The sequence below is a fragment of the Rousettus aegyptiacus genome, unplaced genomic scaffold, assembly GCF_014176215.1.
Source record: "Rousettus aegyptiacus isolate mRouAeg1 unplaced genomic scaffold, mRouAeg1.p scaffold_m13_p_18, whole genome shotgun sequence".
Taxonomy (NCBI): Eukaryota; Metazoa; Chordata; class Mammalia; order Chiroptera; family Pteropodidae; genus Rousettus; species Rousettus aegyptiacus.
Genome location: NW_023416293.1, coordinates 16,186,843 through 16,210,698, shown reverse-complemented (window position 1 = coordinate 16,210,698; position 23,856 = coordinate 16,186,843). Strand labels below are relative to the sequence as shown.

General features: G+C 58.2%; 1 long non-coding RNA gene and 1 pseudogene across 2 annotated transcripts; one reads left to right on the top strand and one right to left on the bottom strand.

The window, feature by feature from the left end:
• Positions 1-23,152, bottom strand: LOC118613384. 2 transcript variants are annotated; one of them, XR_004955456.1, is made up of 4 exons: positions 21,305-23,152; positions 12,692-12,839; positions 2,043-2,148; positions 1-192 (listed from the first exon to the last, which is right to left on the bottom strand). It is a non-coding gene; the product is annotated as an uncharacterized LOC118613384 (long non-coding RNA). The 2 variants fall into 2 exon arrangements; XR_004955455.1 differs by having other exon boundaries at positions 12,692-12,834.
• Positions 2,907-3,022, top strand: LOC118613410 (annotated as a pseudogene).
• Positions 23,153-23,856: the final 704 nt, after the last annotated feature.

Genomic DNA, 23,856 nt, shown 5'->3' with positions numbered 1-23,856 from the left:
TGCGCGCGCACGCCCGCGTCCCGGCTACGTCCTCCGTTCTGCCTGAATCCTCCGGATCCTGGCGAAGGCCATCAGGACCGAGCGGCGCGGTGGTGAGGGCGGACGGATCCGACATGAAATCGCCTGGGTTCACACGGCAGCATAATCGAGAACATGAAAACTTGACCTTTTTCTGTTCTTTAGTGTCCTTATCTGTGAAATAGAAATGAAAAGAGATCTTGACTCATGGCGCTGCGGGGAAGGTTAAAAAGGTGAGGGACTTGGAGCACCGCATGCCACGTCGCACGCGTGTGCGCAGCAAGCGTGACCCGGAGGCCACAGCCCCAGGAGTCCGGGAAATACCGCATTTCCGCAGTTGCTGGCAAATCAGCCTCCGCTCCCTGGTGCTCAACTCCACCTCGCGTTCGTGGGGGTGTCCCTGCAGGCCTTTTCAAGGGTCTGGGGTCACGTGACGCGCCGAGTACCGATGGCGGCCGCGGGTCATTACGCCCTGCTCGCCCAAGCTCCGGTGGGGTACCCCCCGCCCCCCATCACGGGCTCCTCCGGTCACTTGCCCCACGTTAGCCGCGCGTTTGGGGAGAGGCTGGGAACCCGCCCGCCGCGGTGAGCGCACCGGCCGCCGTGCCCTCGAGGGCGGCTGGGATCCCCGCGCCCGCCTGTCCCGCCCTCCCACGCCGCGGCGTGTCCCCTCTTTGTTAACGTCCGGAGCCCGTTGGCCACTGGCTTCTTCCCGGTCCCTCTTCTCGCCTCCTGCCTCCACTGGCCCTCTTCCCCCCTCGACAAGGAGCCCGGGGCACCCCGCAGGCACGGCGTGCCCCCCGAGCAAAGGCCGCAGGGCGTGCGCCCCATGCGCGGGCCGGGGACGGAGACGCGCGTCCCGGTGGCGAGGCGGAGACGCAGGGAGACGCGCGGCCGGCTACAGCAGCTCCGGCTGCAGCGGCTCCGGCTGCAGCGGCTCCGGCTGCAGCGGCTCCGGCTGCGTGAGGGTCGCGGGGGTCGGCGTTCCCGTCCCCCCCACCCCCCCGCCGCTGTCCTCGTCCGGGACTCACGTCAAACCTCCGCTCAGCGCCGCCGCCTTCTCTGCGGGGGCCTGGCCACCGGCTGGCGTCCACGGTCGCGGGGGGCCATGCGCCTTCCGCCCGGGGCCGCCTCCCCGCCTTCCCGGAAAACAGCGGAGGCCGCTGCGGTTGGTCCGCCGTCCCCTGTGAGCCCATGACCCCTGCCCGCCCTTCAGCTCTGCGGGGACCGTGACCCTGACCCGGAGCGCTTCCTGTACCCCTCACGGGGGGGCGGGGGGGGGGGTGTCCCCTCTGCAGCTCGGGCAGCCCCTGGGCTTGCCCTGGAGAGCGGGGTGCAGAGAGGGCTCCGTGGCAGCTCCGCGGCTGGGGCTCAGGGGCTTTGCACACAAAGCCCCCCTCTCCTGGGACCAGGCCCGCGGCCCTCGTGCGATCGAGGCTGGGCTCGTTTGCTGACCAAGGACTCCGCTGTCTGCCATGCTGACCACGAGGCACTGCCCAAGGCGTGAATGAGTCCCCACTGAGCCGACCGCGGCCACGTAGCCACCTGACCGAGCTCGGCCCAGCTCTGCCCAGCTCCGCCGGCCAGAGACCTGCGTCGTGAGCGGTCACAAGCGCTCGCTGCCTTGAGCCAGTGGGTTTGGGGTGAGATCGAACCTCTCTCCCAAACTCTGTCCCACAGGTCCGAGGGCACACGGGACACCTTTGCCCCTAGCGGCAAGTCCGAAGCTGACCTCCACGTCCTCACCCACCCCTACCTCCTGACTGGGGACACCTCGGCGGACACCGAGGACTCTGGGCAGCACCCCGGCCCCCAGCTCCTCCCAGGACCCCGTCCGTCACGCATCACCCCCACCTTTCGAGTGGGGCCCCACCCCGCCCCTCTCTCCACCGCTGTAAACTCTCACCTGCTTCCCTCGAGCCTCTCGGCTTGTTCCCGATCCCTGGCTCTGCTCGGCCTTCGATCTCTTTTCTGTTTTAACAGGGAGCATATTTTCAAAAAATAATTCTAAACAGGTGACTCACCCGATTACATTCTGTACCAGCTCAAAATCCTTCGAAAAGGCCACAGTCTTCAGCTGGTCTCCAGTGAGTGCAGGGGGCAGGGCTCCTGCCCCCCGGGGCTTGTATTCTGCGGGATAAACAGGTAATCAGCGACACACTTCCAGGGAGCGGGGGAGTGTCATGAGGAGCTTAGGCACATGGGCCAGAGCCGCCCGGAGCAGGGGCCGCGGAGCACACAGCGGTGCTGAGGGGGGCCGGCCGCACAGAGCTCGGAGGGAAGAGCCCTCGGGAGACGGGGGACTGCGCAGCAGGTACGGCGGCCGAGTTCGCGAAGGGCTCGGCAGACTGCGCCTCCGGCTCCCGCGCTCACGGCCGCCCGGCCAGGGTCAAGCGGAGGGACGCACCGTGTGAGCTGTCGTGCCCGAGCCCACCCGCGTGGCCGAGGGCGCAGCTCCCAGCCGGGGCCGAACCCTGGTGGCCCTCGACGCCCACAGCATGGACGCCCTGGCAGAGGGGGCTCGCACCGCTCCCGGGCGAGCCCCCCAGGTGAAGCTTCCTGGTTCTTCTTCGGAGACCCCCTCACGTGCCCACCTGCAGCCCAGGTGCCAACGCCGTTTCTCAAAGCCTCTTCCCTTTACAAAGGACGAAGGGAAGGAGTGTGTATGCCGTGGAAACTCACTTCCCATAACCAAACAACGACTGGCCATTTGCTGTTTGGAGAGAGCACCCGCCCCGACGGCCAGGTCTTGTGTATTGAGCGACTTCCGATAAGAAGGAAAGTCAATACTAGAAATGCAGGGTGTGGTTCCATAGTGTCGCGGTCAGCACGTCTGCTTTACACGCAGAAGGTCCTGGGTTCGCGCCCCAGTGGAGCCACGGTCCCAGGTCCACGGCCACACCACCCTGCACGAGCCCGATGGCTGACCTCGGAAGCTAAGCAGGGTCGGGCCTGGTTAGTACTTGGATGGGAGACCACCTGGGAAGACCAGGTGCTGTAGGCGTAAATGATAATAATAAATAAATAAATAAGAAATGTAGCTATAAAAGGAAAAAGCTTCCTCTTACGGAGTATCTCTGGGGCCGAGAACATTCTCTCGTCACTGGGGACTCAGGGTGCCCCAGCAGAAGGGGCCCGTTGCCCCCATTCAAAAACAGGAAAATCTAGGGTCTCGTTGGTTGAATAACTTGCTGGCCTGGAGGCCTGTCGTGCCAACTCCGGAATGCCTGGCCCCAAAACGCTTTACCCCTGACGCACATTGACTCTGAAGGTCACTCCAGATGGAAATGCGTGGCCCGAGGCCCATTTCCATCGTCATACTCCAAATGTCACATACCCCGGCGATGAAGACTTGTTAATTATGCATTAGCCTTTTAAGCCACACGCTGAAGAAAGTGCCAGCTACAGATAAAAGGGACAAACCGCCGCGTTCCCCAGCCTCCCCCCCCGCCCCGCCCTTCGCAGGTTCAAGCACAAGGCGCGTGGCGGACCCAGGAGGCGTTTTCCACGCATGGGGACAGCGCGGCCAGCCGCCCACGGAGCCCAGCGTCCTGCGGAGTGCGGCCGCGTGGACGGGGCGGGTCGCGGTGCCGCCCTGGGCCCCAACGCCCTCTCGGTTGAAGCCGGCGTGATAACACTGTCTCTCCACACTGTCAAGCATGCCATTGTCGCATAATGATCACAACATACGATGACATTCGCTCTGGTGCCCTGCGGATAATGACGCCGACCGGTCGTGGCGTGTGTGGGGACGTCGGCTCTAAGCGGACGGGAGCAGGACCCCGCCACGGATGGCGATGGCTGCGTTCGGAGACTTGTCACGGCCGCCGTCACTCCTGGCAGGCTGCCCTGCAGCGTGGGACGTGGGGGCAGCTTTCTCGGGAGCCCTGGCACGGTCAGCAGCCCCCCGAAGAGCCAGGCCTCAAACGGGCCCCACAGTCACACAGCACGGATCGATTCTGTCGGTGGCCTCTGGAGACCCAGTGTCGGAGGCGCACTGCGCGGGTGTTTGGGACAGTTTCTAACCGGCCCTCAGGCAAGAGCAAACGCTGATGAAGTCACTCGCGCACTCGGGGCTCGGCCCTCCTTGTGCTGTCCTGGTCCCCCGTCCCCCCCCGCCCCCCGCGCCCTCCTCCCACACGTCGGCCGCCTGTCCTAGGTGGCAGGTGTCTGGCCCTCAGGGAGCCCGTCGATTTCAGCTCCCGGCCCAGTCCTAAAGCCGTGAGCGAGCGTGGACGCAGCCAGGCCCAGAGGGCGCCGCGGGTCACGGGGGACCCTGCAGTCCGTGGACTCCCTCCCCGCTGTGTGCTTTGCCGCCGCCGCCGCCGGGAGCGGCCGGGCGGTTGGCCTGCTCCAGACGGAGGGGCCTGGGGACACCACGGTCACAGCCCTGAACCAGAGCCTGGCTCTCTGGGCCGGCTGCTCGATTTCCTGCTCTCTGAGCGCCGGGGCCAGGCGCGCGGCAGATCAAACACCAGGCGCCCGGTGGCAGCTGCCTCTCAGGGACCCTCCCTGCTCCAAACCCATGAAATGACATCGAATGGCCTTCCCTGGGGCAAACAGGGCTAGAAAGACGTGTCTCCTGCTTTGCTCTTCTGAGGACCCGAACCGTGAACTGCCTCCACCCAGGTCCGCGACGTCACTGCCACGATGAGGCCGAACCCCGGGCTCCGCGGGGACGTGCGCGGGGCGTCGGTCTGGGACCAGCTGTGCGGTTCCTCCGGCCCCACGAGCCTCCTGCGACTCACGCGAGCGGCACTCGGGACCAGCCGAACTTCGCTCAGCCGCCTCCCTCCCGCGGAGGCTCCCTTCTGCGCGGGGGGCTTCCTTCCCCCCTCCATCTCTCTCTTCCCGTTACCGTCTTTCAGGGTGTTTCAGTCGGCCCTGGCCTCATAGGGCTTCCTTCATTTTCCTTCAGAAAATGTTGCACGATGCGGATCCCGAAGGCTTTCTTCTGTCTCGCTTCTCGTCGGGTTGTTTCGTTTGTGTCTAATTCTTCTTTCTTTCTTTTCGAGCTCTGCCCACTGGGGCTCTGGAGACACACGGAGTCGTCTTTCTGTTCCCACGGCGCTTCGGTCGGTCTCGCGAATTCCAATCAGAAGCTCTTCTGCCCCGAACCACGTGCCTCGTGCCGGTCTCGGCAGGAACGCCCCCTCTGGGCGCACGGTGTGGTCCTGCCGCCCTCTGACCCCGGCGTTCGGAGAACCGGGCGCTCACGCCCGCTCCGCTTCTGATTCCCTCTGGCACCGGGTGAAAATGAATCCGACGGCCGGGCCTGTCTTCTCATCTGGGACGTGACGGGGGCCGGCCGCCCCCACGCTGGGAAACGGCGCGGGTTCCAAGCTTCGCTCTGGCCGCGGAAACATCCGCGTCTCCGGCAGACCTCCCGTCTCCGGCGTTTGCCGCGCGACGGCGTTTCCGTCCCGGGCGGTTCAGCGACCCCGCCGGGGTCCCCCCTGTGCGGCGCGGCGCGGCCTTCGCTCCGCTGGACGAGCGACTCGTCTTCCTTCTCCCGGACTCGGGCAGAGGCGAGACCAACATGCTGGAAAAAGCCGGTGCCATAGGCTCCTGACCTCCAGCTCCAGCCATGAAGGGGCCTGGCGCCCGCGTCCGGCGCGGAGACCGGAGTGTTTTACTGTCCGCTCACCTTCCGCCGTGTGAGCACAGGTCGTCTCAGGCGCCCGAGATCGCCTGTGCCGTGTCCCCGCCCAGGACGGGCCGGGGGAGCAAAGCCGTGACCCCCCCGCCACACACACACGCGCGGAGAAGCGGAGCGGGCCCGGCCCGGCGTCCAGGCCCCGAGCCCCGGCCACTGCCGCCCGCGGAGGGAAGAGCCGAAGACGCTCGGTCGGCCGCGCCCTGCTCGCCTGCTCCCCAGTGGGGCTCGCGGGGCCCAAGGATTGTCCAGAAGCTCGGTCTGTCCTCTTCGTCTGGGTACTCGGTCGCTCCTTCATTCATTCATTCATTCATTCATTCAACCAACCTGTCTTCACCGAACACCCCCATCCGCCAGATGCTACAGCAAATAAAGAAGACGTGAAAATGCCTCAGTTCAGGGAAGGGGGGGGACACGAGGCCATCAAAGGGCAGTCACCTCAGACTTCCCGGCTGCCGACCCCCAGTGGAAAACTCCTTCCTCGCCCTGGACCGATCTGACCACCCCGCTCCTCCCCAGCGCCCGCCCCTCGCCGCTACCGCCCCCTCACGGGAACCGCACACGCCTGTGTCTGCCAGGGGCCGGGGAGGTGACAGGCGAGGATACGGTGGAGGGGAGGAGAGAGAGGACGACAACGACCAGCGGGAGAAAGGCACCCCAGCACCGCCTGGGGCACCCCAGCACCGCCTGGGGCACCCCAGCACCGCCTGGGACTCCCCAGCACCGCCCGGGACTCCCCAGCACCGCCCGGGACTCCCCAGCACCGCCCAAGACGCCCCAGCACCACCCGGGACTCCCCAGCACCGCCTGGGACTCCCCAACACCGCCCGAGACTCCTCAGCACCGCCCGGGACTCCCCAGCACCGCCCGGGACTCCCCAGCACCGCCCAAGACGCCCCAGCACCACCCGGGACTCCCCAGCATCCCCCGAGACTCCCCAACACCGCCCGAGACTCCCCAGCACCGCCCGGGACTCCCCAGCACCGCCCGGGACTCCCCAGCACCGCCTGAGACGCCCCAGCACCGCCTGGGACTCCCCAGCACCGCCTGGGACTCCCCAGCACCCCTCCGAGACTCCCCAGCACCACCTGAGATGCCCCAGCACAGCCCGGGACTCAGGGGCAAGGAGCGGGGGCACCAGGGTGCCTCGCTTCCTGCCCCCCGTCCTCAGGCTTGGAAGTTGCTCCCGGCGTGGGCAGAGCCATGACGTCCTTTGCCTGGTGCTGCGGGGGCCGCTGCCTCAGCCCTCGCCGCAGGCTGCTGGCGGCTGCGTCCGCATGGACCCTATCGCCGAGGCCTCCTGGAGCATCCGCAGGATCAGAGACCACCACGTGTGACATGCTGTCCCTGACTCTCCAGCATGTCCCCTGTCTGAGATGCACTAGAACAAGCCAGGAAAGGGTACGAACAGGGGTTCTTTAGTCACCCAAGAAGGCTCTCCAGTGTCCCCCCAAATTGTCCCCAGTCCAGAGTAAAGGTTCCCAACTAAAGTGTCCTCGAGGGGGCATGAGCAGGCTGCTCAGCCACGTCTGCCTGATTCTCACAGGGGCTTGCCCGGCCACGAGGCAGAGATGAACTTGGGAACGTCTACCGGGTACGACACAGCCCGCTTCCCGATTCTCAGCCTCGCCCAGCCTCGGCTTCTTTCCTGGCAAAAGATCAGCCCCTTTCTCGAATCGTCCTGGCTGCTAGGAGACGTTCTGGAATCGTGATCTTCTAGATCTGCCTCCTCAGACCCCAGCCTCTGCGCAGGCGAAGCCGGTGTGCTCTCCGTCTCAGCCCGAAGCCTCTCGGGAGCTGCACATCCTGGGGCAGCAAAGAGGTACAGCTCATTCGAGGTGGGCAGGAAGTACGGGTTACCTCGGGTACACAGGAATGTGGTTATGTGGAATGGACAGGAAGTACAGGTGTCTGGAGTAGGGACAAAGTATGGCTTATCTGAGGTAGACGAAAAGTATAGGTATTTGGCGTAGACAGGAAGTAAAATATTGGGGGTAGATAGAAAGTACGGTTTTGGGGGGTGTAAAGGAAGAACAGGTTATTTGTAGTAGACAAGAAGTATGGTTATTTTGGGTAGACAGGAAGTACAGGTGTTTTGAATAGACAGGAAGTACAGGTATTTGGGGTAGACAGGGAGTACAGGTGTTTGGGGTAGACAGGAAGTACAGGTGTTTGGGGTAGACAGGAAGTACAGGTATTTGGGGAAGCGGGCAGACGGGGAAGGAAGCACCTCTTTGTATGGAGAAGTTACCGCTCCCGTCTAAGAAAGAACCCCTCGCCTATGTGTCCAGGGCAACAAAATAATCGTGACTCCAAATGCACTCAGTCCCCCTTTGCTCGTTCACACCCCCCCGGACACGGTCCACCTGTGATTGCTAACGTGTAGGTTTGAGGATTTAAGGAGACTTATTTTCCCATACAAGTCACACGCTCTCATTCCACACGGCTTTAATCTCATATCTTCCTTCCAGGACTTGACATAAATGGTCATCGCATTAATTTTCTATGTTACATAGAGAAAACTCTGTCGCATAAACGAAATATCAGCTGTCATTTAAAAACTGAACATACATCTCTCACCTCCTCACTCCAAAATCAATACACATATTTTGAAGCACTGAAATATTTCCAGCTTTTCTTCATCGTCTCAAACATCTGTTTGGTTGTCCCTCTGCAGACATCCGCTAAATAATATGGTTTATTTTGGGTAACAGATTATAGGAAACCTTCTCATAGACCCACCAGGTGGTATTTTTAAACGCATCTGCTTTTCAACTTTAAAGAACCGAGCGATTATCTTATCTTGACATGATCTCTCATTTGAGGCGAGCCAGCTCCCTGTGAAGACATTACCTACGGCTCTGGCTTCCATGAAGGTTCTTGTCAAGCAAAGTTTACAGTCACCGCAGGAACACAGAAGGAAAGCAAAGAGCATGGTCAATAACTCTCCACCTGAGATATTTTTCAGAGGATCTCATCTAGCAAACCTCTCTCCGAGAAGCTCCCAGAGGCGTGACTTTCCGTCGCCTGCAGAGACGCGGTGAGGGACGAGGACGATATTTTAAATTTTAAATATTTTCCCTTCTCCCTGGCTATCGGCCGAAGCCCCTATTTTACTTCTTTTTAGATACCGGCTGGATTTTTTTTTTTTTTTTTTTTTTTTTTGGTGCCATGAGCTCAGAGCCTTTGCTGCTAACCATTTTCTCTCGTTACCGATTGTGTAGATCAGAAGCTCTAAGTGCCGATGAAAGGTCACCTTTCTACTTTTTTCCCGCTCTCCCGGAGTTTGGTGACTCGGGCGGCTCGGCCAGAGGTAAGACACCCAAGCATCGGAAAGGTCACGGCCCCCGATTTAAATGAGCCGACAGTTTAGATGACAGATGACAGATGCTTTCATGAAAAGAGTAAATAACAATTTAAGGCGAAATATGATCAAATGCCGTGACACGCAGTAAGGGTAATTTAAGCTACATTAAGACACATTCTCTGCAGCTCGAACCCGCGTCACATACAGACTTTCTACTTGTACAAGTCACTCTGAAATGATGAAGGATAACTCATGGAAAGGCCTGGGCTGAATTACAGAATGTTTTCAAAGGAGCGTTGCTGTAGTACTCTCGATACGTAAATCGTGACGCCGTGGAGAAACGTGCCCTCTCCGTAACCGACACATGTCACCGCGAGTCGCTGCGCGTGGGTACATCTAACTCAGTCAAGGCAGACGTGGGCTTGAAGCAGGCAACTGTGACATATCTGTGACCACTCAGGCTGCAAGGAAAAATCAGGGAAGCCTTCTTCTCCCCTGCCGCTTCCCGAGCGCTTCTCACGGGCCGTGTTTTATAACAGAAGTGCGTGGGAACCATGCTCGTGGTGCCGAGATTCGCGAGTCCGGGCCACTTCCCTCGGGGACGGCGGGGCCAGGCCCCTGCGCCTGAGTGCCTCAAAGGACAGCTTGCTTGCTTCTTTGATCCACGTACTCATTCAGCGGGTGCCTGCTGTGCGCCCTATTTGGTCTAGGAAGTCGTCTAGGTACTAGAAACACAGCGATGAGCCCAGCAGACATAGCCTTCCCTTGTGGAGCCGAGATGGGGGTCTCATAGGAAGACACTTTGAATGGACGTGTATTAAAACCCAGGAGCCGAGCTAGCAGAACACAGGCCCCGGGAAGAAACTGCATCTTCCTTCGCGTTGGAAAGTAAATCTGACATAATCCTGTGTCAGCTACTTATGGCCTCACTGTCAAGGAAGTCGGGAAGAGATTTACGTGTAGTTGTAGTCTAAGAGCTAAAAACTTTTATTAACGTTTAATTGAGTTTCGACGTATACATAGAAAAGTGAAAAAACATGATAAATTCACAGCGTGAAGAATTATTACGAAGTAACGACGCCCGTGTAAGCCCCTCCCAATTCAATAAACTGAGGGTCATGGAACCCCAGAAAGCACCTTGATCCCCTTCCCCAAATCACCCTCCACCTCAACACTATCCTGACCTGTAACACAGGAGTCGTGTGTGTGCGTTTGAACTTTATACAATTGGAATTGTATGGTATGCATTTTCCTGTGTCCGACGTCTTTTGCTCAACATGTTTATAATTTTTATCCAAATGGTTTCATGACACGATTCAATCATTTTAATTGCTGTATAGTATTCCATTTTTTTTTAACATGCCCAAGTTTATTCGTTCTACTATTGATAAATACTTGGAGTGTTTGCAGTCTGGAGGATTCTGAGTAGTGCTGCTATGAATATTCTTGTACATATTTTTTATCGTACGTGTGCACACATTTCTTACAGGTACATATTTAGGAGTAGAATTAACAGAATGCGGGATATGCTCATGGTGAAATCTAGTGTATGATGTCAACGTTTACGAAAACGGTTGTACCAATCTACACCATTATGTACAAATAAACTCCCGAATTTATAGGAGAGGACACATTGCTCCACCCTTGACAATTCTTAAACATTTCAGACTTAACAGCCTGGCCCTTCTGGTGAGTGTGATGTGGCAATCACCCATCATGGGTTACATTTCCCTGATGACTAATGAGGTTGAGCACCTTTTTACACATTTAGTGGCCATTTGGGTATCGGTTTTAGAAGTGCCTGTCCAAATGTCTTGCCCGTTTTGCTACTGGGTCTCCAATTTTTCTTACTGACTTGTACGTCCTGTGCATACTCTGGGACATGCCTCATCAGAAATGTATTTTTGCATGTATCTTTACCTACTGATGGCTTGATTTTTAAAATTCATTTTAGTATTATCTTTTCATGAACGGTTTTAAATTTTCACCTAGTCTAATTTATTGGATAAATAAATAGCTTTTAAAGCAAAAATCATTACTAGAGATAGGAATATTTCATAGTGAAAAAATGTTCAAAAAACAAATGAGACGTATCATTACTTAATTTGTTACAGTTAATAATGTAATTCCAAAATATAAAAAGCAAATGTGTACAGAATAGAAGGAAGATATAGTAAAATCTATAATCGGTTACCAGTAACTGACTAAATTAAACACTAAAACTCGTCACTGCTTATAAGAGACAAGATTTAAATATATTGAAAGTTTAAAAATAAAAGAATGAAAAAAGGTATATGATTTAAACATTAATCAAAAAAAAAAAAAAAAAAAAAAAGCTGGGTTTTGAGCATTGAACCAGCCTGGTAATCCAGAGATAAAGCCCAATTTGTCACAATGCATTCTCTTTTTACAATTTGATGTATTTGATTTACTAAAATCTATTTATGAAGGATATTCATCTCTAGTTTTCTTGTAATTATTCAGTTAGGTTTGGTATCAGGAAAACATCGATTTCATAAAATGAGACAGGAAGTGTTTCCTTCTCTTTAATTGTCTAGAAGAGTTTGTGCAAAATTGGTATTACTTCCTCATGGAATGTACAATTCCCCAGTGATGCCATTTGGGCCTACAGTTTTCTTTGTAGGAGATTCGTACCCAATGATTCAAATAGACAAAGAGATTATTCAGGTTACCTATTTCTTCTTGAACAAGCATTGGTAGTTTGTGTCTTTTATGAAATGTATCTATTTCATGTAAATCATCAATTTTATGGATATGAAAATTTTAATATTTGTTTATTATCATTTTAACGTCTGTAGGGTCTGTAGTGATATTGTTTCTTTTCTTTTTTGAAGTTGGCGATTGGTGTCTTCTCTCTCTTCCTTATCAGTCTTGTCTAGAAATGTATCAATTTTACTTATTTTTTCAGATTTTGTATTCATTGATCTTTTTCTCTACATTTTCTGCTAACATTATTGACCTCTGCTTTTGTTCAAATTATGACTAAAAATCGAGAATTCTGCTGCTTTGCTTGTGTTCAGTGTAGGAACCTTAAATCTCTCGATTTCTTATAGATCTTGGGAGACACGAAGCTTAGGGCACAGTCTCGGCACCATCGACTGAGAAAGGAAAGTTTTATCTAATGGAGGAAATGAGTAACACTTCCAAGGTATAGTATCTTACTCACTTGATCTGCCCTTGTTGACGCTTTATACATTTAGTGATATTAGGCCTAGATTATTTAAAACACACATATCACTTTTTAAATTCCCAAATAACCTTACAAATTAATATTATTCTTTTTCATTTCGTGGAGAAGACAGTGGAAAATCGAGAAGGGGCTTCCAGCGTGGCCGCGATCGATCACCCATTAGCAAGTAGCAGATTGAAATTCTCTCAAACACGGTTATTTATCGCCTCTAACCCAAAATCATCTGGGGCCTTGGGTAACCCTGACCACCAAGCAGGACTCTGTCCTTCCCTTCAGTGAGGCCCGGTAACGATGTGACTGTCTTTTTTTTTCTTTTATTACCAAACAGCTCTAATTCCCATTTTGACTTACTGCGATTTTGCCCTCACGCTCCATTAGAATTCTTTCATTACATAACTTTTAGAAATCACAACCTAAAATCTTTTAATTTATTATTTTTTCTTTTTTCAGTTTATGGCTGCTCTTTGTAGAAATGAACAAAATCGAGTCGAGAACCTACCAAACGCAAGGACGTCTTAGTTTCCATGCAGCTGGGCCAAGACCGCCGCCCTCCGCATAATCGGCATTTCCCCTTCAGACGGGTCTCGTCACTGCTCTGGGCCCCTGTCCTCAGCCGTGGGCACCGGCGTCCAGCGGAGAACCCTGCGCTTGAAACAAACTGAAAATCGTCAGTGGAAGCAGCAGAATCCACGTGACCTCGCCCCTCGGGATGTGTGTGCGACGGTGCCCTGGGCGGGGCGGCTGTCTGGTCAACCTCCTTTTAGTAACTTAAGTGATCATACGTGTCGGGAAGGACCTTAGAATCAAAAAGACGAAGATTTTATTCTAACTCAATCAATAATCCTCAAAAGGGGCCCGATGAATGTTTTTGTCTCAAGATTTGAGCCTAAATTTAGCTCAGTGAAGGTTTTTACTAAGCGCCCTGGTCGGAGCCGTCTCGGCAGAGGGAGCAGAGAGGCCGAAGGCCTGGGGGCCACCTCGGCCAGGCAGCAGAGGGGGGCAGCGGGGCTCGAGGCAGGTGAGGGTGGGGAGGGGAAGCGTCAGAGCCTGGCGGGCAGGCCCTGTGGTCGGCGGTCAGCGGCGTGTGCCCGTCCCGGAGCGGCGGTCGCTACTGGGCAACATCAAGTAAGATGTTCCACTCGGAACGGCCACATTCGATCCCGGACGCCGCCCGCGTGCGGGAGCAGCCCGCACCCCCTCTCCGGCACCCTCACAGGTCTGCTCCGCCCCAGCTCGTCCTAGAGGCAGAAGCCAAGGTCACGTCCAGAGTGAGGAAGGGCCCCTGGTATCCGTGGCTTTTTTCGTTGCCAAAATAACGAAGCAGCCATACGCAAAGTCCGTACCTTACAAAGGAATTCTACCTCAGCCTTCCTTTTTAATTTTTAAAAAATTTTTTACTTTAGGAAACATTTGTGTTACAATTACTCCTGCTTATGTTGATTACTCGCTGCACCTTTTAATTAAGGAAGTATATCAAACATGGAAAGACTCGAGGTCAAAGAACGCAAGCCCAGGCTCACTTGGAATGGAAAGAATTTTAATCGATGCAATTTGCAGCCGTTTAAATATTTCATATCTGGTCATTAACACGGCGGGAGAAAGCAGGCCTTTCGCACCGACGGTCCAGCCGAGTGGTTGTGTAATTTTCACCTCGTAGGATCTCATTTGGCTTGGAGTTTGCTGACGGTCGTGCAGGTCGTCCTCAAAGGACGAAGGACACAGCAGTGATCCGCACTCCGCGCCTGAGCCCAGCCGTCAGCATCAGCAAGGGGGGGTGGCGGGGTCCGAGCGAAGGCTCTGTCTCCCTCGCTCCCCTGCGGAAAACCCTCCGAAGACAGGATGGGGATCCACGCCAGATTCCGGTGACCCGCAGGGAGGGGCAGGGGCTGGGCGCGCACCCGGCGTTTAATCCCACAGCCCTGGCTAACAAAGGGCGAAGCTGGTGAGCTCGGCGTGTTCTGATTCCGTTTGCCGGTCTCTCGGTCTCTCGCTCACAGTGGAGTCCGTGGTGCTTTCTGATTCTCATCGGTCTGAATCCTGCCTCTGGGGCGTGGGAGAGCGAGGTAGGCAGGCCAGGACGCGGAGCAAAGGGAGCCCTCGGGCAGTGCTGGTGACCTTGCGAATCGGTGCGGCCGCCGCGGAAAACAGTTTGGAGGTTCCTCAAAAAGTTAAATCACAGAACCACGACATGACCCAGCAGTCCCACTTCTGGGTGCTCGTCTGGAGAAATCCAAAACACTCATTTGAAAAGGTCTACACATCCCCAAGTTCGCTGCGGCGCTGCCCACAGCAGCCAATGCACAGGAGCCGCCCGCATGCCGTGGACGGACGCCTGGGGGAGGGGAGGTGGTGGGTATGCACTGCCTGGAAAAGAGGATGAAAGGTCACCGTCCCCGACAACGGGGATGGGCCTAGAGGGTCTTTTGTACGCTGAGCGAAATAAGCTGGACAGAAAATGACAAATGCCATGTGATTTCACGTACACGTGGAATCTGACAATCAATCAATAAATAAATGAACAAATAAAACGGAAACAAACTTGCAGAGACAGAGAACAAACCGATGGGCGCCGGACGGGAGGGGCTTTGGGGACCGAGCTTACGGAGCGGCCGGCGACGCAGGCTCGGCGCAGGGCACACGGCCGACGACCCCGCAGCGACTCGGCACGGGGCCAGGCGGGCGCCAGGCAGGACGGACGCCGCGGAGACCACGCCGCGCTCACCCGGAACGAATGCGCGACGGTACTAAACGTCAGCTGACAAGTCAGAAACAAAATCAGCGGATATTCACCGAAAAAAGGAAGAAGAGGTGTGGAAACGTGTCGCTTCTTCGTCTGACGCCTCTATGGACAGAAAACATTTTAATAGCTTCGGCACGAATAGGAGAGATTCCGGTCCGGCCTTGGGGCGGCTTCCTGGGGGCCGAGGACGCCTGTCTGTCACGGCTCCGAAGTGACGCGGAGTCTTCCGGGACAGCTCGACAGCGCCCCTGCTCCCTTCTACCCGCGCGGAAAAGGTAAGGACAGGAAAGAGGACAAGCAGACCTGCCGGCCTCCGGCGACGGAAGCGTCGTGTGGCGGAAGTCCCGCCAGGCTTGCGGAGCCGCGTGAGCCCCGTTCCCCTCTCTTCTCCAACAGCCGCTTGCTCGCCAGGAGGAGCCGCAGCGGCCACCGGGAGCCGGCGCGGACGGGAGCGTCCTCGACACGGCCCTCGTCTCGGCGCGACCCCGAGGGGGCAGAGGCCGGCCGCGGCGTGTTTCGCTAGCCCCGGGCACGGGAGCTTTGGTTCCCAGTTGTCCCGGTCGCCGATCCTCCAGGCCCTGCTCCCATCTAGCTAATTCTAGCTGCCGTGGGTGGAGTGAGCGAGGTGTGGAGGGGCCCCTCGGAGGCACGGGGTGCAGCCCGCGCGTCCCCAGAATGAAGAAGCCGTCCGCGGACAAAACCAGCTGTCTGCTCAGCGTCGCCGCCAATCCAGACGCCTTTCACACACATACAAATGTTTTGTATTTCGAAATAGCCTTTTAGTTCCGTTATTCATTTTTAATGTCCCTCTTTTATTTGCCGTAATTCTTTTTTTTACTGAAAAATTGCCTTATGACCAATTAGTTACGAAGCAAAATGTCTGTGGCAAAGATGTCTACAGCAAACACGGAGCATGGCGGGAGGCCGGAGGCCCCCAGGGAGAGGGCTGGAGGCTCGGGGGACGGGGAGGGGCCGACCCTGCCAGAGACCCTCCCACTCGGAGGGACAAAGCCCAGGACACCTGGAGTCAGCTCCGCCCCTCTGCCTGCCCGGTGCGGGAGGGGGGGGGAGGGGGGGAAGGGGGGGCACACCCACCTGCAGCCTCCTCCTCACTGCTCTCGGAGTCTCCCCCCCCCCCCCCCGCAGTCTTGTCCCAGCGGAGGGCGGCTCCCTCCCTCCCCCGTCTGACGCCCAGCGTGTTTCTCTGAGCTTATTTTGTTAAGTAAATTAAGAGCCTGGTATCTGACTGTTCCGGGGACAGCGCTGTCCCTCTGAGGAGCATCCGAGGATGCTCGGACATTAGGCGGCGGCGCCCTGGGCTTGTCGACCTCTCCGGAGGCCACTAAGCTCACTTCCCTGTGCCACGTCCCAGCGGCGGCGGTGACGGAGGCGGCGTGGTCCCTGAGGGGCACGTCCCTGGGAGGCCAGACCTGGGCTTGAGCGTGGGGACCGGAATGAGATGCTGGACGCTGGGAGTGGGGGCGGGAGGGGGTCACCTGCAGCTCTCAGGAGGGGGTCACCTGCTGCTCTCAGGAGGGGGTCACCTGCTGCTCTCAGCTCTGCCTCAGGGGCGTCCACAGTGAAGCCGGATCCTGTAACCAGCCGCAGCTCCGAGCTCAGAACGGGAGGGCGAGCGAGCCACCCGGGCCTCGAACCCTCCGGGGTGGAGAGGGGAGGCTCCGAAATGACCCCCGACTCCCACACCGGGCAGGGCCGCCCCCGGCCTGCCCGCTGCCCGAGGGCACAGAGGCATGGGGCAGCAGCACGGGCCCAGCAGCCGCTCGCCGGAACCGGACCGGAAGCCGGCGCGCACGACCGGCTCTCAGACAGGCCGAGAGGGCAGCCGGCGCCTGCGAGCACAGACCGGACCGTCTACGGGGACGGTTCGGTGACCGCGGTCACAGTCCCGCCGAGGAGAGAGACATGACAGAGCTCGGACCCCTGCGGGGACCGGGGGTGCTCGGCACAGGCCTCCTGGGACGGGAGGGCCAGGCTGGACCCGGAGGAAGGAGGAAGGACTCTGAGCGGCATTGCGTCCCGTGTCACTGAACGGAGCCGCGGGGCTCTGCGCCCACGCGTCGGGGACAGGAGCTGCTGCGTGCAGCTGGCCCAGTGACGGGGAGGCCGCGACGCCGGCCGCGGCTCCGAAGCGGCCCGGACGCGGACTCGCCCTTCGAAGCCATCCTTGGCGACGGAAACGAATGGAAAGCACAGTCGGCGGGTGCCGGGGGTCGGGGCGCAGAAACCTCCCGAAAAGGAGAACCGGCAGGAGCGGGCGCGTGAGGGCCCTCGGGCATCGAGGGCTGCACGGCACGAGCGTCGACAGGCTCGTCGGGGACGGTGGGGACCGAGCATCTGCTGGGTAAGTTTAAACGGTGCCCGAAAGCGGCCTCGCTCCCGTCACCGTTAATTTAAACTCAGTCAGAGTTGGCTCTGAAGGGAGACGCCCCACGTCCTCGGTGGAGGCCAAGGAGACGGGCCACCGGACACCAGCCCCGTTGGTCGGGCCCGACGCAGTGGCCGGGGCCGGCCACGGCTCCGGGGCCAAACGCCACGACCCTCGTTTGAACCGAGACGTGATTTAAAGGCGCTGTCCTGCCCCTCCCCCGCCCCCGTGCCCGGCCGTGATGCGGGGTACGGTGGACATGCCTGGACCGTGTCGCACGCCTCACGGACCGTGACGCCGACGGCAGGTGCACGCCCACACGGGAGCCGCGAGGTGACAGGCCACACCGGGCCCCGGCCTGGGCGACACCCGGGTGCGCACGGTTCCTGTTCACCCCGTCCCCTCCCCCTGGGTGCAGGTGCGCCCACTGCCCTCGGCCGCGTCCCCCACCCAGGCCCCCACCGCGCCCGCATCCTCGGGCCCGCATTCGCCTCCCCGCAAAGCCCGAGGCGGGCCCTCCTCCCATCTCGGCCTCTCTGGGTCAAGCCTCCTATGCGGTGACAAACGAAATGGCATTGAAAGGCCAGTGGGTCCATGGCCCGGTGGCAGCAAGGGCCTCTCGGCGAGAAAGTCTGAACCCGGAGGAATAATTCATGGCGCTAACCCAGGCGCCGGCGAGTTAATGGGGACGGCGTAGGGCCGGCGAGCTCGCTGCAGTCACGCTAGAGACGGCTGCCTGTGGGCTGGCTGGTCCTGCACAGGGGACGGGCCTTCCTACGGCCGGGCCCAGGGCGAGGGCTGCGACCTCCTGGTCAAGCGGCTGCACGTCCAGGTATGAGGGACGCAAAGACGAGGTCGGACTCGGTATCCCTTTAAGTCCTGCTTAATACCTCGGTTACCGCGTTGCCGCCCTCCCACAGGGAGAGGCCGTGGAAATCACCTCACTGGTGAGAATTCCCGCGTGTTAGCACCGAAAATGGCCATGCTGGGCACTTCGTGGATCCGCCTACAAATTATGGAATTAATTTTGCTAAGATGTAATTAGGTGGCATGCAAAACCTGTACCCACACTGGAGCCTACGAAATGCTGAGAACTGTCACCCGTAATGGTGCCTCCTGAGGTCATGGGTAAATACGAATGCGCACACTTTAATGCACGGAGGGAACCTGCTACCGCGAGAAAACCTATCCCGACCCCCGTTTACAGACACGAGTCCTTTATGCCACGATTCATCACGCCCAGGCTTAAACCCGCAGGCTGCTATTTACAGCGCAGGTCACTTGCACATGCACCCTTGCGGACCACGTCTGTACACGTGTGTGTGCACACGTGTGTGTAACGCGCGGTGGCTGCAGTCCCGGACTCGCCGGTGCATTCCTCCTGAGAGTCTCGCGATCTCGTTCCTTCCCCAGCCGGCAGCCACGGACAATGCAGGCCCCGCGAGGGCCGTGCACCTGGCCCATGACTCCGTCCACAGGAAGGACGCTCTCCGGGGCGCCTCACGCAAGCCCGCCCCCGCCGCTCCCAGTGGGAGGCGAGCATGACGGAATAGGAACTCCTGGAAACGGGGTCTTTTTTACAGCATTTCCTGCCCCGGGGATTGTTTTCCTTACTTGGCTCCTGATTTTGCCTGGGGCCGGGGACGCCTGAGCAGCCCCCGCTGGACGGAAGCGCTGCGGCTGGTAACCCCGCGGATCCGCTGCGATCTCCGCCCGGCTTCCAGGGCCGGGCCTTTGGGTCCTCGGCAGGCCGGGTGTTTGTTTTCTGGCCATATGGTGTCATACGTCATTGACCCGTTACTTTATTCTATTGCTGTTTTCATGAGCAAGTTCGAAAACTTCCAGTCTCGAGAATATGAAACAATTCCATCCGTAGTTCCCAGGCCGGCTGGACTGGCCGCGTAGGTTTCAGGAACACTTTTAACGTGGAAACGAGATGCTTAATTTATAGAAAATCACAGAGTCGGTGGAGGAACAGCTGGTTCCTTTCTTTAGATTTCATTTTCTTTCTTTTTTGACTTAACGGTACTATCTCGTCCACATTCTTTGGCTTTTCCTGGACGGGAGTCTCCGGGCCTGTGAGAGCTCATTTCTTCCCACTAAATGAAACCACGGCCCCTGCGCGTTATTTCTTGTTTATCACCACAAAAGGCCACCCACGGCAGGACTGGCACTGGCCCACACGTCTCCCTGCTCGTCCTCCGCCCACACGCCGGGCACCCCGGCTTCTAACGGCCCACGTCCTAGTCGAGGTGAGACCCGGGACGCTCTTACGTCCTGCGCCTGGATTCGGATTTAGTGTAATCCCAGTACTTGTAAGAAAAGGAGCTCAGAGCCACGGTGGAAGCGGGAGGGGCTGGGGCACTAAGCCGCAGTGACGTGGCCTCGCTCGGCTCCTCTCCCCGCGGCTACGCCAGAGGCTGGTCCCCGTGGCCGCCTCCAGTCAGCCCCTTGCACCGACCCTGGGAACAAGCCCGGCCGCACGGTCCTCGGGGTGGGAAGGGAGCTGTGTCCCCTCCCACTTGCGTGTCCAATTTAGTACTATGTCCCGAATATGAGGGCGCAAAGCTAATGAGACTTTTGCTCAGAGCTGTTGAGTTGGTGCATTTTTTTTTGTATGACGGGGCTAGAATGTTCGCGGCATTCTAAGCGGATGGCACGTAAGGAATTTCTAGCTCGTCCGCTGTACCGTCCACGGGCACTGAGTTTGGCCTCCTCTTCCCAACTGCCTCTCTTCGATCCGAAGCATCTGGAATGAGGTGAGAGTGGAGAATCCCACACCGTCTACACCTCCTGCACCGCCTAAACCGCCTGCACCGTCTACACCGTCTACACCTCCTACACCGTCTACACCTCCTGCACCGCCTGCACCGCCTGCACAACCTACACTGCCTGCACTGCCTGCACCGCCTGCACCGCCGGCACCGTCTACACCGCCTGCACAGCCTACACCGCCTGCACCGCCTACACCGCCTGCACCGTCTACACCGCCTGCACCGCCTACACCGCCTGCACCGCCTACACCTCCTGCACCGCCTGCACCGCCTGCACAACCTACACCGCCTGCACCGCCTGCACCGCCGGCACCGTCTACACCGCCTGCACCGCCTACACCGCCTGCACCGTCTACACCTCCTGCACCGCCTGCACCGCCTGCACCACCTGCACCGCCTGCACCCCCTCCCTAGCGTCTGCGCCTGGAGACGTTTACCGGTTACGCTCTGGTGCCTCCTTTCCCACGTGGGTCCCCGTGGCGCAGTGTGAGCGCTGGCCTCCCTCCGCCCGCCGGGTCGGCTAGGTCCTCGCACCGAGAGGGCAGGCCAGGGGGCCAGACATGGCGGAGACGCAGCGAGGAAGCTGAGTTAGGAGGAAGCGAGAGTCCACGTTTGCGTCCTGGCTCTCCCGTCCGCTGGCTCTGCGACTCTGGACAAAGTCACTTCAGTTTGCTCGTTTGGCAAACGAGAGGCCAGGACACTACTTCTCCGAACCCCGCCCGGAGCTAATGTTTCCTGTCCCTGCGGCAGGGACGCTCTACTAGCAGGCGAAAGGAGAAATCGGTGGTGGCCGACATCACCGGTTTCCTTTTGTGGGGTCGGGGGCAGCTGAGTTAGAGAGCTGTCCAATGCCTGAGACCATCTTGGGGACACACTAAATGAGGGAGACTCGCCAATGGGAGAAACCAGCATTACCATGAGGGGGAGACGAGGTTTTGAGCTGCACACCCGGGTGATGGCTCAGCCGTGGGGGACGCCCGGGGGCGGCTTCAGTCCCGCGGGAGGAGCAGGGGCTGGGACCACGGACCTGGGGCCCAGGCCCCCCGTGAGCAGTCCCAGGCTGGTTACCTTTGCATGGACATCGCTTTTTATTTTATTATTTTTTTTTCGATTATAGTTGACATATGATATTATATTAGTTTCAGGTGTGTGGCGTGGTGGCTGGACATTTATACGCCGTACGAAGCGACCCCCACGTAGTCTGGTCCTCACCTGGCCCTGTGCAGCGTCAGCTCCTCACGACCGGCCGTCTCCCTGTGCCGGACTCTACGTCCCGGTGACCGCTGCCTCGCTTCTTCGTAGGACCGCAGGTGCTGGACGGTCGCGTCTAATTTTCTAAAGCCGCCGTGCGGTGCCAGGCCGGGCTTCCCGGGCCCATCTCCAGAGCGGTGCCAGCCTCGGCGGCCGACACACTCGGCCTCCGCGACGGAAGGCCCGCGTTTAGCCGTCAGTCCTCAGAGGGAGAGATGGATTGCTCAATAAACGATGATGCTACGGTTTGGAAGAGAAGCTAAGCCTCTGGGAAAAGATTCGATTCCCTACTTCAACATCATCTGCCGAAAGAAACCGCAAAAATATTAGATATTTAAGTGAAGAAAAAATGTCACGCTGGAAAAAAAGTTGTTTTTGCCATTTCTGGGAACAAAGAACAGAAACAGGCAACTCATAAATGAAACCATGAAACTGACCAGTAAACAGAGGGACAAATGTTGACCCTCCCTGCTTACGGGGTGTCAGGGCCCCGGGCGACGTGCACCAGGAGACATGGGTCTCCTGGCCTGACGAGCAGGGGCTTGCCAAGCCCCTCCTTCCCTCCGAGCCCACCGCCCCAGACAGGTGTCGAGCCCGCCGCCCCGAGACAGGTGTGGCCGCGCAGCTCAGTTCATGTCACAGAAAAGCGAGCGGCAGCGAGGGCCACCCCTCCCAGGCCTCCCTGGCCCCCTTCCCCTGTCTGCTGACCAAAGCAGAGGACCAGCAGAGGTCAAGGCCCTATGAAGCCGCCAGGTAGGAAACGCCCGAGTGGAAAAGGCTGCCCCTCGCCTCCCTGGTGCCAGCTCTTCTCACGAACGAGGAAGAGAGTTCGTCGGCTGCAGCACGGACGGCGGCTTGTACGCGCTGTTCTTCGCGTGGAGAACCTGACACAGAGAAGTCGCTCGCTGCGTAACTGTTGAATGGATGAATGAACCGAAAAAGACAGAGCGAAAAACAATGCGTGCTACATAACTCTGTTTTCTAAATACACACATAGCAGAAAGATTGGAGCGTTTATGCCAGAACATTACAACGACTGTTTGGTCGATAAGATTGTGACTGAATTTGACTTCATTCTTTTTGCTTATCTATATTTTCAAAATTTCCTGTAACAACAATGCATTTTTAAATTTAAAAGGCAGTTTCTTTGGATGGCAGTCTGTGCATGAAGGACCAGATGCGGCTCCTTCCGAAGCAAAAACATCAACAGACCGCAGAACCACCGCGGGAATTAACCCCGTCGTGTACCGACCACGTTCCGCTCGTGGGCCACGTGCCTCCCGGGGACCGTGGCACACGAATGCCACCACAACCCACTGCTGAGGTCACACGCGTCACCTAGTGGTGCCCGACAGCAGCCATCCCGAGGCTGCGAGGCCTTGGGGTAACGCATTCTCCCCGGAACGGTACTGACCTGGTCTTAGTCTGTAGCCTGGCAATTTGTTTGGCTTTTCTAAAATGGTGGTAAAATACACAGAACATAAAATCCACCATTTCGACCCCTTCGGTGTCCGGCTCAGGGACGGGAAACCCGCCCACACGCGTCCACCGCCGCGGTCCGTGCCCCGAACACGAACTCCGTCCCCGCTCGACCCGACTGCTGCTCGTTCGCCCCCATGCCCTCACCTGGCTGTCGTCCCCATGCCACCTCGGTCACTGCGGGTAACGGGACATTTACATGCGCTCAGCCTCCGGTGGCGCTCTGCGCGTGACCTGGGAGGGGCTCCGGCTCTGGTTACGCAAAGACGCCGTTTAAGCCTGAATTCCACATCCAATCACTAAGCGTGGACGCAGAGGGAGCGGGGATGGGTCCCCGCCCCACGCGCCCCAAGAGGCCAGGGCTCGGGCGACCCGTCAGAACCAGGCCCTAGTGCGGCCCTTCGCTTGGCCATGCTGCATGCAGACCCATGCCCCACAAGCGGGGTTGCGGGAACGGGTCCAGGGTGCTGAGGGACTGATCCTCCGAGCCCTCGGAGTCGCCAGGCGGACCTGGCGCAGCTGGACCCCCAGAGCCAGCGGCACCAGCCGGAGGAAGCCGCGTGGGTGGCCCAGGCCGTGACACGAGCCGGGAGCCACCTCTGCGGCGGGCTGCCGGCTCCCGCCCTCCCCCGACGCTCTCCATGAAGTCTGGGGCCCCAGGCTCGCCCTCGGCTCTTCGGGGACATCGGGGGAGCCCGGCAACGTGTGCAGAGAAATCGGCCTGCAGGGGCTGGAGCGAGCCAGGTGCCGCCCGGGGCCACGACGGAGACCTTCGTCTGGCTGAAGAGAAGCTGACCCCGAGGACGCGCGGTCTCCGGGGTTCCCCGGGCCTCTCGCGCCCTGCGCACCTGGCAGGAAATCTCTCCCCACGTGTGTCCCCAAATCGTGCCGTGACACCGCCTCGCCTCGGTCACCTTCGGAGCCGCAGACCAGCCATGCGCAGGACGGGCCTTCTGCTTCCTTGTCCGCAGGAACTATCGGGCTGCGTGACTTAGTTTCTTTCTCGTTCTAAAAGGCTATGAATCCACCCGAAG